Source organism: Trachemys scripta, chromosome 7 (genome assembly GCF_013100865.1).
Source record: "Trachemys scripta elegans isolate TJP31775 chromosome 7, CAS_Tse_1.0, whole genome shotgun sequence".
NCBI lineage: Eukaryota > Metazoa > Chordata > Testudines > Emydidae > Trachemys > Trachemys scripta.
Genome location: NC_048304.1, coordinates 115,811,478 through 115,825,913, shown reverse-complemented (window position 1 = coordinate 115,825,913; position 14,436 = coordinate 115,811,478). Strand labels below are relative to the sequence as shown.

The window sequence follows — 14,436 nt, the reverse complement described above, 5'->3', positions numbered from 1 at the left end:
CATTTGATTTGGGATCGGAGTCAGTAAAACTAGATGCAGGAGTCTAGTGAGAATGGTTCTAAATAATATAAAAAGAAAGCAACCAACCTGGAAAGCAGGGCTACAATTGTTTAATGACCTAATAGCTCTGTGCGTGGGTGGAGTACACATTTGTCAGTAATAGATCATTATTCCCTTAAAATAAACAGGATTATCAAATGCTTCTGAAAAGAGGCAGATTTATCTGTGTTTTATTGAAGTACATGTGCCGTGAATTGTATGGGAGAGTATATTTTTATCAGGGGGACAGATTGTGACAATCTTACTGACCCTGAGTAATACCTCACTCCACATATAATCCCACAGGTTTTAGGGGACTACTTGTAGTTTACAATAGGGTGATTAATGTGGGGGTGAAAGATTCAAATACAATATTAATAGTTATTAAAGATCACCCCCACGCTTGCCACAGGTACTATTCAGAATAAGTAAGGATAGCACAGCCTGGCCCAGAATAAATAAATAACTGCGTTAAAGGTAATAAATCCAAGTAATCCATTTTGAACAAGGAATCGCTTTCAGTTGAAGGGTTGGCATTTTCGACATACTCACGTATATATGCACCCTTCTGTTTGTGTCTAAAATAAAAAGAGTGCATACAAATGCTTATTAGCTACAGCTTGCAATCCATTTATTTGGTTTTGTATTTGGCTTTCTCTTTTGCATACCAGCATAGACAGCAATTTTCATGAAGCTTCATAGGTGAAACCAATAGACACAAAAACGAGATGAATCATAAACTCTGAGTCAAGAGTTATAAGCACTCATCAAGGTAATAGAGGATACAATTTGGCCATTTCCTTTTGCTTTTCAGTTTTCCTAAAGGGGCAAGAGAGCATGAAGAATAAAGCCAGGCATCCTTATTTGGCTGAAATAATAGCCAGTATACCAGAACTTCAGACAAATCCTTCTTGCTTTCTCTCACTGGTCTGAACCATTTTGATCTCATTTCATCATTGAATGGACCCCTTAACAGACAGTGACCCTATATTTTAGGACGGAAAAGATACACCTTGTTAGTGTGAGTTTATTTTTTGTTGTTTGAAAAGTGGGCAAATGTAGTCAAAGCTCGCACAAAACATCACAAGAGGTTCTTTCTTCTTTCATAGCAGCTTGAACATGTAAAGTGATCATTGTTTACAATACGGAGGCAGATAGCAAAGACTTGTTTGTTGTCTCACGCTGGCTCTAATTATGCATTAGATTTTGATTTCAGATGCTTTGCCTCTCCGTGTTATTTTAATCTGAATTATGATCACTGAAGAAAAAAAAAAAAAAAAAAAAAAGGAACAGATCATTGAGGTAGTAGTCCCTTCTCTTCAGAGCCCTTATGAGACGGGACCTAGGATACTGTATTCAGTTCTGGGCACCTCATTACCACAAACAAATTGGAAGGAGTTTAGAGAAGAGCAACAAACATAATTAAGGGGCTGACAGGACTGACTTTGGAGGAAAGATTAAAAGATTGAAATATATATAGGTTGGATATATGACACCTAAGCCCCCCACTTCCCACCAACTGTCTCCCAGAACACAAAGGATGTAAACACCAAGGAAGGAGGGGACTTGTATAGAGAGGGGCCAAGGGACGCTAACTAGGAGCAATGGGATGAAATGAAACAAAGGAAAGTTTAAGCGCAATATCAGGAACATTTCTTTTTGTCAGTGAGAGCTATTAGGCAGTGGAATAGTCTCCCAGGAAAAGAGTGTTCTTAATTCAGGACACTGGACTGAGGAAAGCACAAAAAAATGTAATGTAGGGAACAATCCTGGACTGGCTGGCAATGGACAAGCTGAACTAATAGGCTGTTGTGACCTCTGCTTCTAGTATTTCTTTTTCTGCTCTGTGTTAGCTGCTACTTCCTGGTGTGTGTGCTGTGGTGTGTTTATGTATAAAATGGACAGCGCTCTAAGCTTTATAGTCCTAAAATGATGTGTCCTTTTGTATGTTCTTATTTAAGGGCCCATTCCAGCCAAGCAGGATGCTCTCAGCAGCCACAAAGCCCAGATTGACGTCAGTGTGAATTCAAAGTTCTCTGAACTGTGCAGGGTCGGGTCCTACGTGTGGAAATAGTGTGCGGTGGTGAGTGGATTATTAACTCACTCGTTGTCATTTCTGCCCTGGAAGCTAGGTAAGAAGGGTGGCCTGGTGATTAATGCAATGATCTGGAGAGCTGGGTTCAATTCTCGGCTCTGCTTACAGACTCCTGTCTGACCTTTGGCAAGTTTGTGCTTCAGGTCCTTCTGTCACCATTGGGCTAAAAAGGCATCTCTACCTCTCAGGGATGCTACTGGAATACATTAGTTAATGGCTGTGAGGTGCTGAGATATCATGATTATGAGGCCAACTGTGGGAAGGGCTTTTGGTCCATAGTATGATTATGGACTATGATTCTGAGGTCTTAGGCATCTATTAATGAAAGTGAACATAGTGATTTATGATCTGTGTGAAATACGGAGCTTCTTGGAAGGAGGCAACAGTGGCTGAAAAGTGTTAAACCTCCACAATTCCCCCTCCCACCACCCCAATTTCTAATTTGTTAACTAGCTCTAGTGAGCATCCTGAAAGCAAGATGATGAACATGGAAAAAATTACTTGTTGCAAAATTTGAAAATATTGATTGAAACTGACAGTTAGCCAAACTAAAGAGAAAAGCAATTAAAAACAAATCAAAATTAACAAACAGAGACATTTCCCTAATACAAGGCCCAAATATTTAGAGACAGAGGAAATGAAAAACTGTACTTATCTGTGTCTATATAAATGGGTATAATGATAGATAGATAGATAGATAGATACTAATAAATGAAAGTCAAAAGTAAATGAACCAGGGACTTGATCCAAAACCCAGTGCAGTCAATGGAAAGACTCAGGCTTTGTCTACACTACCACAGTAAGTTAGCCTAAGTTATGCAACTCCAGATACTTGAATAACGTAGCTGGAGTCGACGTTCATCTTACTGCAGTGTCTACACCGTGCTGGGTCAATGGGAGACACTCTACTGTTGACTTACCTTACGGTTCTCGTTCCGGTGGAGTACCGGAGTTGACGGGAGAGTGATCTATGGTTGATTTAGCAGGTGTTCACTAGACCCGCTAAATTGACCCCTGGTGCATCGATCGCCGCAGCATCAAGCCCCAGTAAGTGGAGACATGCCCTCACATAGATTTCAATGGACTCTGGATGAGACTCTAAATCCTAAACAGACACTATAACATATCACAAATCAGTCTTGGGATCAAATTGCATCCATGTAATCTAATACAGATGAAACTACATAGTATTTATCATCTCATTCATTTAAATACCTTGGGCCATATCATAGCATCCATTTTTAAGTAGACGTCCCCATCAATATCAAAGAAGTGTTGGTATAATATGGTCCATATACCTGAACCTTTAGGGGGAAAACCAGAGATCATTGAAAGGAAAAGAAAGGAAAGAAAGAGAATGGAGAAGAGAAACAAAACGTGTCTTCTCTTCCCTTTTCTTTTTCAGTTCATTATTGCACTTTGATCTAGCCCATTCTGAAACAGAAGTAGGTCAAAGTGCCAAAGCTAATTGTTAGTTTGCATCAGCAGGTTCTACACAGACAGTATGCAGCGGACTAGATTTACACCCCAGCTGGCCATGAAGCAAATGTTCATGTAGACAGGCCCTTAGCCTCTCTGTGCCTCAATTTCCCATTTCACAGATGGCTATGACAGCTCTTCTCTACCTCACAAGGGTGTTGTAAAAATAAATGCATTGAAGATCCGCACTTTGACACCTACTGATGAAAAAGAGCCATTATTGCTATTGAAAATTATTTTTTTCATGGGAAAATATCATTTTCATTAATTTTTTTATTTTTCAAAGAGAACTTTAGAAATGATGTGAAATGAAACGTCTCATTTTATTTTCCTTTTCAAAAACAGGAAAATGTTCACAATTTTGCATTTTGTTTTTTTCCCTTTCCTCGGCTTCCCCTCCACTCACCCTCCCCCTGGTTTTTTGCCACTAATTGGAATAGAATTAATGATATCGAAGGGTATTGGGGGTTAGTTTGGTTTGAGTTTATTTTCCACTTTTTCCTTCTATTTTTCGACTCTGTAACTTTTCAAAAATGTCACAACTTCTGAAAAGTCACAGAGTGGCAAATGGAAAAAATATAAAACACGGTACCTTTGCCGATCTTTAACTTGTCAAAATTGAGGACGTTTTCTTCCAATTCAAACTGCAAAATGAAAACAACTTTGACACATAACATTTTTTGTGAAATTATTTTTCCATTTTGTGACTAGCTCTAATGAATATGATTTGTGATACACTGGGACAGACCCTCAACTGGTGTAAAACGAATATAGTTCCACTAACCTCAGGGAAGCTTTCTTTGTGCATCTGCACCAGCTGAAGGTCTGGTTCAACATACTATAGTGCAGTGATTCTCAACATGCGGCCTAATCAGTTCACAGTTGTGCCCCATGTGACATCCTCAGGGCCATATACATTGTGTGGATGGGGCCCACATCACACATAGAGAACTGCATATGCGGCCTACAATGGTGAATAGGTTGAGAAACACTGCTAAAGTGTCATCCTTCTAAGCAACCATGTCTTTTTGCGCCTTCCTCCTTAAAATTTGTTGAATCCCTTTGCTCTCTTAAATAAAAAAGAGGAAAGGAAAAGAAATAGTGAGGGGTGGGGGGAAAGAAAGTTATTTATGGCCTTGCTTCAGAAAGGTGCTTTAGCTCATGCTAAATGATCAGTCCCAGCGAGTTCAACGACTAATCTCATGCTTAAAATTAGGCACACATTGAAATACTTCCAAGGCCTAAAAGATTCACTTTAGTTGAAACAGATACTGAATGGTGCTATGTAAGCCTCATCCTATTATAAAAGATGAAGATTGGGCTTTGTCAGGAAATGTAAAACATTCCAGCTCAGATACTGAAAGGTATTTAGGTACCTAACTCCCCAGGAAATCAGCGGGTGGCAGGTGCCTAAATATCTCTGAGGATCTGCCCCTCTCTCATTACTTAGCTCTACTCCAAGAACAAAAAAATAAGGAAACTTAGTATCTAGGTCTATCCTGTCTTGCCTGTCCATGAAGAATCTCCACCTATGAGTTTGAGTAGGTTAAGATACAGCGCTCTGAGGAATATCAGTCTTTGCTTTCCGTAAGGGAATTTATTAGAGGACTGTCAATAAAGTTTTACAATCCAGCCTCTTATCATATAAGAATACAAAGGTCATTAATAAAGTTCTCAGTGGAGACTCTGGTAATGCAAAGGCCATAATATAAGAGGAAGAAATATCTTCTGAATCTCCATACTTCTGCTTTGCAATTATAATTTTCACAGATAACTGTAGTGTTGAATATCCTTTCTTTTAAGAAAGATACTCCTTTACCTGCACTAAAACCCAGTGCCTCCACTAGGTACTTTGCAAGAATAGATTTTCTCTGGGTATTAGGAAACTTCCAGATTCCTAAGATTCTATGCCTCAGAGATATATTAGGGTGCTCCTGCTTCTTGTGAAATAAAACCCCCAGTCCTCCAGTTTGTTTCACCTGGGCCAACCCTGAAGCCACGTGGTGACACATTGACTTCAATGAGGTTCCATGCCAGTGCGTTGGTCTGCCTCGGTGGAACAACTTACATGATCTGGGTCTAAGATATTATCCTGTTCCAAAGTCTGTATAATTGCTTGCATAACGGGACTGAGATTTTCAAAGGAAATTAAGGGATTTTGGTAACTCATACATTTAAGATTATTTTCCACCTTCACAGCCCAGCTCACTTTTATAACAATGTCCATGATTTTTCAACTAAAGAGCAAAGAATATTGGCTTAAAATTTTCAGAAGTGACTTCTGATTGTGGTTGCCTTTAGTTTCGGGTATCGCGGTACCTCTGACAATCATGCCTCACTAAGGTGTCTCAAGTTGTGCACCCAAAATCATGTCACAAAAAATGTAGGCCACCACTGCACTTTGAAGAAACAATGCTCCAGACTAGAACCAAAGCTTATCTGACCTACTCTGTCCTACAGTGCCAGGGTACCTGGCTCCCATGTCACAAGTTGTACTTCTGGCCAATAATCCAATCTTACCATTTATATTTTTGTTCAGGCTTCTAGTTTATGATCCTGAAAACTCCCAACATATAATTAATGGAGATATCCCATCTCCTAGAACTGGAAGGGACCTTGAAAGGTCATCAAGTCCAGCCCCCTGCCTTCACTAGCAGGACCAAGTACTGATTTTGCCCCAGATCCCCAAGTGGCCCCCTCAAGGATTGAACTCACAACCCTAGGTTTAGCAGGCCAATGCTCAAACCACTGAGCTAGCCCTCCCATCCGCTTTCTGTCTCTCTAAGCTTATCATTCAACTCTCTAAAAGCTGGGGCCACCTACTATTTTGGGCAAGCCTGTTTTCAGTGTGTCATCCAAAGTTTTATATATATATATATATATATATATATATGGTGGGGGGGGGGGAGACACACCTGTATTCCAGGCCAAACTTGTATCTTTACAGGCTGATAGAACCTTTTCCTTTTATTTCAGTAGAGTTTGGATTAGGACCTAAAACAGGAGGATATTAGTTTTACTGGACAATTACGGCTTATTTTGGAACATCTCAGTCAGTGGTAGGATGGATTTCATTTGAACAGAGGGGAAACCAATGTATGGTTTGAAATGATTCCATAGAGAAAGCTGTAGTGGAGAGTTTAAAGAAATGGGCAGAAAGGAAGGGTCAGGACCATGGGAGAGCTGGGACAGAATCCAGGAGAGAGGAAGAAGCAGATAAAGTAAGCAGATGTGTGGGCAGGGAGGGAATAATCATAAGCAGTGACACAGATAATGTAAGGCCCAGCAAGAAAAAGAAAAAGACACACTGGGAGAGAATGTTAAGTGAAAAACTCAGGAAATGGAACAAAGGAAGCACAAGAGAAGTTCAGCAGTCACCTGGGGGAAGTTTCTAAGGTGGCTGTATATAAATGCAAGAAGCATGACAAAGAAATCAAGGGAAATAGATATGCCAATATGTAACACAGATGGGATTTTATCACCCTTTCACACACTCTTTGAAGCAGTTTCAGGTCCTGATTCAGCAAGGTATTCAAACACATCAGTATCTTTAAACGCATGGAGTGGAACCATAAAGTTGCCCACATGCTTAAGTACCTTGCTGAATGGGAGCCTTAAAATCCCTGGCTGTTTAAGCCTGCAGTGATCTTTATTAATGTATTGCTGGTGGAAAAGAACATCTTGGTGTAACTGAAATTGGGAAGTTGGGAGGAAGTGCCGTGGGCTCTCCTCATGGGCCATGTCTACACTACCACTTATCTCAGCAAAACTTATGTCACTTAGGGGTGTGAAACTCCCCCCACCCCCACCCCCGAGCGACATAAATTCCACCAGCATAAGTGGTAGTGTGCACAGTGCTCTGTCAGTGGGAGAGCTTCTCCTGTCCACCTAGCTACTGTTGCTCGTTGGGGGTGGTTTAATTATGTTGATGGGAAAGAGCTCTCTCCTGTCAGCATACAGCGCCTGCAGGAGTGAGCTTACAGCGGTACGGTACAGGGGTGTTTGCTGCTGGAGAGGAATTGGCCCTAGAAATCCTGGCACTCTGGGAACTTTCTCACACAGCCTCTGCTGCTCTGAGAGGAAGGGTTTGCTGGAGTCGCTGTAGAAATCCTCCTGAAATCACCCAACCTTGGAGAGGGGGAGGTGGGACAGTGCCCAGTGTCCTCTCATGTAAGACATTGTTCCAAGGGAAGCAATTAAAATCAGGATTCCTGCAGCTCCTCCTCAGAGTTACTGTTGCCCAGGAGAAGGCTCAGGTTCTAGAGGCTTCTCCTGATAATTATGCAGCAGGTCATTAATGACAGGTAATCCGGGGGTTAAAGACAGCGTGAGTCTTGAAGGGCAAATTTCAGACCTTGAAACTTCATAGCCTCCTTTGCCAGCTTAGCAGCCGTTATATGTTGTAGCCTCTTGGCAAGAAATCAGATAGGCATAATGTTCTGATTCCTAAAGGGGGTGGGAGATTAGCATGTATGGAAAATGTCAATGCAAAAAGCAAATCTCAAGCTACTTTCATCTTGATCAGGGGAGCAGGTAAATCCTGCAAGCATGAGTTTAGTAGGTCTACAGCTGCTACAGGTCCTTCCCTTATACAAGCACATACACACTGTGTTGGTCTTCAACTGTAGAAGGCTGAAGGATTGCATTTATTTACTTTGTATGGGGATGGGTTCAAACCCACCCAATGAGGATCCTGATATTGAACATCCCCAAATTTAAGACTGTTCTGATCTAGGTTTTGGGTTTGATATAGGAAAAGAGCTATTTACAAAACACCTCCTGACTTTCCCTCCTGGAATCAGACTCAGGGCCTTAGCCTCCTCTGAAACGTGCTTCCATGGGCTATCGTTTAAAATATTTTAGTAGATCTGTCTGCAGCACCTGTACAATAAATCCTAGGCCATCACTAGAGAAATATAGTTTAATGCCCAGCATAATTTTGAATGGTGTCTATCTGTCCTTTGGAGTTCCAGTATTGATTGCTGTGGCCACATCTTCACCTGCATGCTCCAGCTACCCCCGTTTCTGCAGCTGGACAAACTACTGTAACGCCTACAGACCCCGATCGTCGACGAGCAAGATCAAACTGGGGACCTTTGGAGTGCATGAGCCTCTACAGCAGAGGTTCTCAAACTGGGGGTCAGGACCCCTCAGGGGGTCATGAGGTTCTTACATGAGGGGTCGTGAGCGGTCAGCCTCTGCCCCAAACCCCACTTTGCATCCGGCATTTATAATGGTGTTAAATATATAAAAAAGTGTTTTTTAATATATAAGAGGGGTCACACTCAGAGGCTTGCTATGTGAAAGGGGTCACCCGTACAAAAGTTTGAAAACCACGGCTCTACAGCATGAGCTAAAAGCCAGCTGGCTGTTAGCGAAGGCGGTAGAGCAAACTCATTTAACTCTCTGTAAGTGGTCTCTGTGCCACTTGATGGGACAGAACATCACACCCAGAAAGCGTGTGGGTTACACCAGCAACTTTGCTTACTGAGCTGCTACATGACCTAGGCAGCATGCTAGTGCACCTGGTGGTGTGTAATTTGCTCCACTTTGTCGGCACTATGGTGTTTGTTACTCATATTAGAAGTGCCGTGTGCCGTACAACAGCGTCTCTTTAGCTGCATTGTTCTTAGCAGTTTCTCTGCATTGACCCTTTTCAGCTTAGAAGGGATTGGAGCAAAGTTCTTGATGTGTATGTTCATGATGTTAATAACACGGATAATGCGCAGAGGTTCAAATGCAGAGTTAAGTTCGGCTACAAATAATTGTCAGTGTCTTTCACTCCAGAGATTTAGCAGGACTATCTGGGATGAACAGATAAGAGGGCGATCACTGTGACTTGGAATGAATCCATGGAATCCGCAAGAACAGTGGCCTTTGCCAGCTCTCCAACAAGCTGCTGAAAGTGAGCAACACGTACTTTTAAATAAATGAGAATGCCTACGCCAAAATCCAAATAGCGTTGTGTATAAAGAGGGCAGGCTTCATAGACAGAGGACTGTAAAGGGGTCTTGGTAGAAATCAGAATCGGGCCAGAATATGTTTCCCCCCCCAAAAAATAATTGTTGTAATAAAACAAAAGGAATCTTTATCATTAAGCAGTTATTATACACATACTTCATTCCATCCAGCCCACCATGCTACCCTATATGTATGTACCTTTGAGCCACTATTATTTTAAGAGTTACCCAACAAATCCAAATTCCAACCCTTTTCAGATTTCTTTCTTTAAATAACTGTGCTGTTGCATAAGCTAAGCAGTTGAATTCAGGTTTTGGATGGGGCCCCACCAAGAAATTCCAAGGTACTGCAGGAAGTGAGTTTGATAATTCAATAGATGGTACTATTCCCTCTACTTCATCAGTGCGGGAATATCGCAGTGTGGCATTATCACCAGCTATATTGGGGTATCTTTTGAAAGACACATAAAACCAAGATCTGGAATATTTAGGATGGGATTTTCAAAAGCAGACCTAACTTTGCTACCATTCAGTTCCATGGGAGCACAGTTAAGCTGATTTCTCAAAGGTTGGAAACATAACACTCTAAATAACCATAAGATTTTAGTTTTTATTATCTTGCTGCAATTAAAAACGAGGCACAAATGAGCTGCTGCTTTAATCCCCACCCCTCCGTCACTGCAGCTCTGCCCTCCTGAGAAAATGAAAACCCTGTCATCGGTGCCGTAACAAGGGCGAGGTAAGTGAGGCACTTGCCTCAGGTGCGCAAAGCGGAGGGGCACAGCTAAGCTGCGATCAGCGGCACTTCGGCGGTAGCTCCACCGCCACTGCTTCTTCAGCAGCAGGTCCCTGAGTCCCTCTCGGAGGGAAGGACCTGCCGCCGAATTGCCGCCGCCGCTTCATTCATTCTTCGGCGGCAATTCGGCAGTAGTTCTATTTTTAAACAATGTGCATCTAAAGGGTCCACATTCTAGACAGCCTTCAATCTGTATCTGCAACTCCTGTTGACACCAACAGAAACTGTGCTTGGGGATGGAGGATTGGATATGGCCCTCAGCAGTGAGGCTGTGGATTATGTCTTGTTTTCCTAACATGTCCTGCGAGCAAGAAAATAGAACGTTTTAAACATGGTTACCAGAAAAGCAGTAAGACTTACCTCAAAAGCCCTCAGAACACAAACAAAGCAGAATCTGTATGGAATGGTGCTGACTCATGGGAGGTCAGAAAGCTGTCTATGGATAAACGTACCTATTTCAAGACAAAGCATTTTGAAATAACAGCTGGTCAATATATTTACTCTGAATAAATTATCCATTGGCGTGGCCCTCCTTTTCGGTTGGTATGTGATCTGTGAACAACATTGAGTTTTACAAAGATATTCACTCTCTGTGGCGGTTTGACAGCGAACAAATTTCAGCCTATGGATCGTTCACAAACTGCTGCTTCAACTATTCACTAATCGTGGTGTTAGTCGCCTAAGTCATGTGGTCTTCTGTCCGCTCCCTGATTGGATGACTGAATGGACACTGACTGATGACAACTTTTGTTTGTGCATGAAATACTCTTGTTCTCATAAGTACGGCGCTATTAGACCAAAGAACAGCCATTCAACAAAGGTGTGTGAACCAAAACCTATGAGCACAAATGTTTGTGAACTGTACATCAGAACGGCCATATTGGATCAGACCAATGGTCCATCTAACCCAGTACCCTTCCAACAGTGGCTGGTGCCAGACACTTCACAGGGAATGACAAGAACTGGACAATTTATGGAGTGATCCAACCCTGGTCATCCAGTCCTAGCTTATGACAGTCAGAGGTTTAGGGATGCACAGATGGTTGCATCCCTGACCACCTTGGCTAATAGCCATTGATGGACCTATCCTCCTTAAACGTATCTAATTCTTTTGAATGCAGTTATACTTTGTATAGCCCTAAGTATACTTATAACAATGAATATAAAGGAGGAAAGAATAGGCCCCAGATGAGCTGTCATTCAGAATACGAACAAATATTTGACCAGGTCTACACAAAACAAAAGACTGGAGTTATTATTCTGTAATTGATAGACAACTCAACCCTTGTGAAATCTTAACTCCTCCCTGACAACTTCCTCTTCTACTCCCCAAGCATCCTATTCAAGTTGAATTGGAATTAATTTTGTTTATATCTTCCTTGATCTGTGGCAGATAATGCTTTGGAGAGTCCCCAGATAGCTGTTTTGTGTTCTTACCAGTGTAATTTCTTTTGGTCTGTAATTTCTTCTGTTGGTTGTTGAAGCTTATGGCTATAAATCCAATGAGTGTGTATTACACAAATGGTGCTAAGGGGTAAATCCAACCTCCACAGCTGGGAGAGAAGGCTGGATTTGGGGGGATGCGTATGGGGACTGTCTGCATGGGGCAGAATACAGACTGAATGTTCATCACAATAGTCTGGCATTTTGCAGAATATATTGGAAATATTTATGTCTGTTTTTTATTGTTTCTATACTATCCAACAGAAATCTGGAGTCCTTTTGGAGATGGAGATATCCCATCCTATCCCATCTCCTAGAACTTGAAGGGACATTGAAAGGTCATTGAGTCGAGCCCCCTGCCTTCACTAGAAGGACCAAGTACTGATTTTTGCCCCAGATCCCTAAGTGGCCCCCTCAAGGATTGAACTCACAACCTTGGGTTTAGCAGGCCAATGCTCAAACCACTGAGCTATCCCTCCCCCTTTTGATAGCATCTCTCTCTGTGTTTGGAAGGCATCTTCATGGGCGTAGCTCTTCCAGTACAATCAGGTGGCCATGTTCCATGGGAGCCATTTCTTGCAACTGAAGGGGGTGGGGTAGTGGTTGGATCCTTCCAATATTCTCCTGGTATGTTTTGATGATGACAGGATTTTCATTGCATCCGAAGAAGTGAAGTTTTTACCCACGAAAGCTTATGCCCAAATAAATCTGTTAGTCTTTAAGGTGCCACCAGACTCCTTGTTGTTTTTGTAGGGTTTTCATTGTCTCAGGAGAGCAGAGCTGCTGGGGTTGTGGGGGCGGGTATTAAAGCCGCGGCTCAATTTTGCCTTATTTTTAATTGGGGCAAGATAATAAATGGTACAATCCTATGGTTAATTAGAATCTTTTCTCTACAACCTTTTAGAAATTGGTATCCAGTGCACAACTTTATTCACTGACGAAATGGAGCCACCTCTTGGATGAAAGGTAGCAGCCGTTTAATAGCCTACAAAACACTGCTCAACACTTTGACACAAGAAGTGAAACATGTGACATCAAAGTGAAAGCGCAGAAGGAATTTACATAATCAAAACGTAATTGCCTGAGTGCAAATGTGGTCAGAAAATCCCTATTCTTCCCAAAAGTGGCATGAAACCATTAAATTCTTCAAGTGGAGGAGTTAGCCAAAGGTTTCTCTGCTTTGCAGTTCCTTCCCCAGCAGTAGAGGCAAGCTGGGGCAGAGAATAGCTACCACGGTGATTTAGAGACTTTGAACTACAGCACCTTCCATCCGAGGATCTGAAAGTACTTCATTGGCATTTCTATGGAGCTTGTCACCACCGTAGTACCTGAGTGCTTTGGAAAAGTTGGGCAAAATCCTGGCCCCACTGAAGTGAGTGGCAAAATTCTCATTTACTTCATTGAGCCATTGAGTTGATCCTCAAAACACAACTGTAAAATAAATCTTAATATCCCCATTTTACGGATGAGGAAAGTGGGATGCACAGAAATTAAATGACTTGCCCAAGGATGCCACACAGGAAGTTAGTGGCAACAGCAGAAGTAGAACCCTAACTTTCTAGCTCCTTGATCTGACCCTCAACAACAGGGCCATCCTACATCTGGCCAACTGAATTAGGCATATGAAGGGAGTACTGTTCCATAGCCTATTGCTATCCTACTGCTTATTGTCAATGGCAGTATTGCACACAGGGGCAGCATAGGGTATGGTCCTCTAAATGCAAGTTCATTGATATTAGAGCAGAGAGGTCCATGGCCTAGATTATCTTAGTTTTGAGTCTGGAGAGTTATTCACAACACTCACAACGTAAGGCCCTATCTAAGCCTATCAACCTTCCTTTTATAAGCCTGTTGTATAATCCTAACCTTTTCTTTTCACACCATTAGAAAAGTTTGATTGGACGTTGATTTCTCTGAGAATCCATTTTTTGTTTTTGTTTTTCTATGTTCTATTAACCGTCCATCTCCTCCGCTTTGTCATCATGTTCTTGTTCTGTTGTCATTCAAACAACTTTACACGGGAGTTGGAGGGGAGAAAGGTCAGAGGTTACACTTTGGGAGGCCAAAGAAATAAAAGGGTAGCAGATATACAAATGGCCTGATTTTGCAACATCCTGAACACTTTGCAATTCCCTTGCGTTGGGAGATATGGGAATTTAGTGCCTTGCAATATTCAGTCTTGTATAGCTGCTTTGAAAATTCATGACCAAGTTAACTGCACTCAGTCCATATTCAAACTTTGTACCATAGTCCATCTGGGATCCAGTGCCAAATTGCTACTGATATTAGCAGGAATTTTGTGCATCAACAGTGGCAGTATTTGGGCCATTATAATGTAATAGTATGTTTGCATAAATCCTACTATGGGGCAAATATCTCAATTATAGATCCACGTGGGTCCTCTACTGCCCTTTTCCTCTTGATTCATGCAACAGACTCTAGTGGTTTCAATGGTGTTTTTGTACTGCATCCCATATCATTAGAGCTTGGCAAAACTTTTCCATAAAAAAATTTCCATAAACAAATCTCAATTTCTGTAAAAAAAAAAAAAAAAAAAAGGGGGTGGGTGGGGTGGGGGGGTTTGGTGCTTTGATTTTTCTAGGAAAATCTTAAAATTTTCCAAG

At 41.8% G+C, this 14,436-nt stretch overlaps 1 long non-coding RNA gene across 1 annotated transcript; it reads left to right on the top strand.

Annotated features, from left to right (window-relative positions):
• Positions 1-1,737: 1,737 nt before the first annotated feature.
• Positions 1,738-14,335, top strand: LOC117880728. The gene is made up of 3 exons (XR_004646604.1): positions 1,738-2,122; positions 9,401-9,518; positions 12,717-14,335. It is a non-coding gene; the product is annotated as an uncharacterized LOC117880728 (long non-coding RNA).
• Positions 14,336-14,436: the final 101 nt, after the last annotated feature.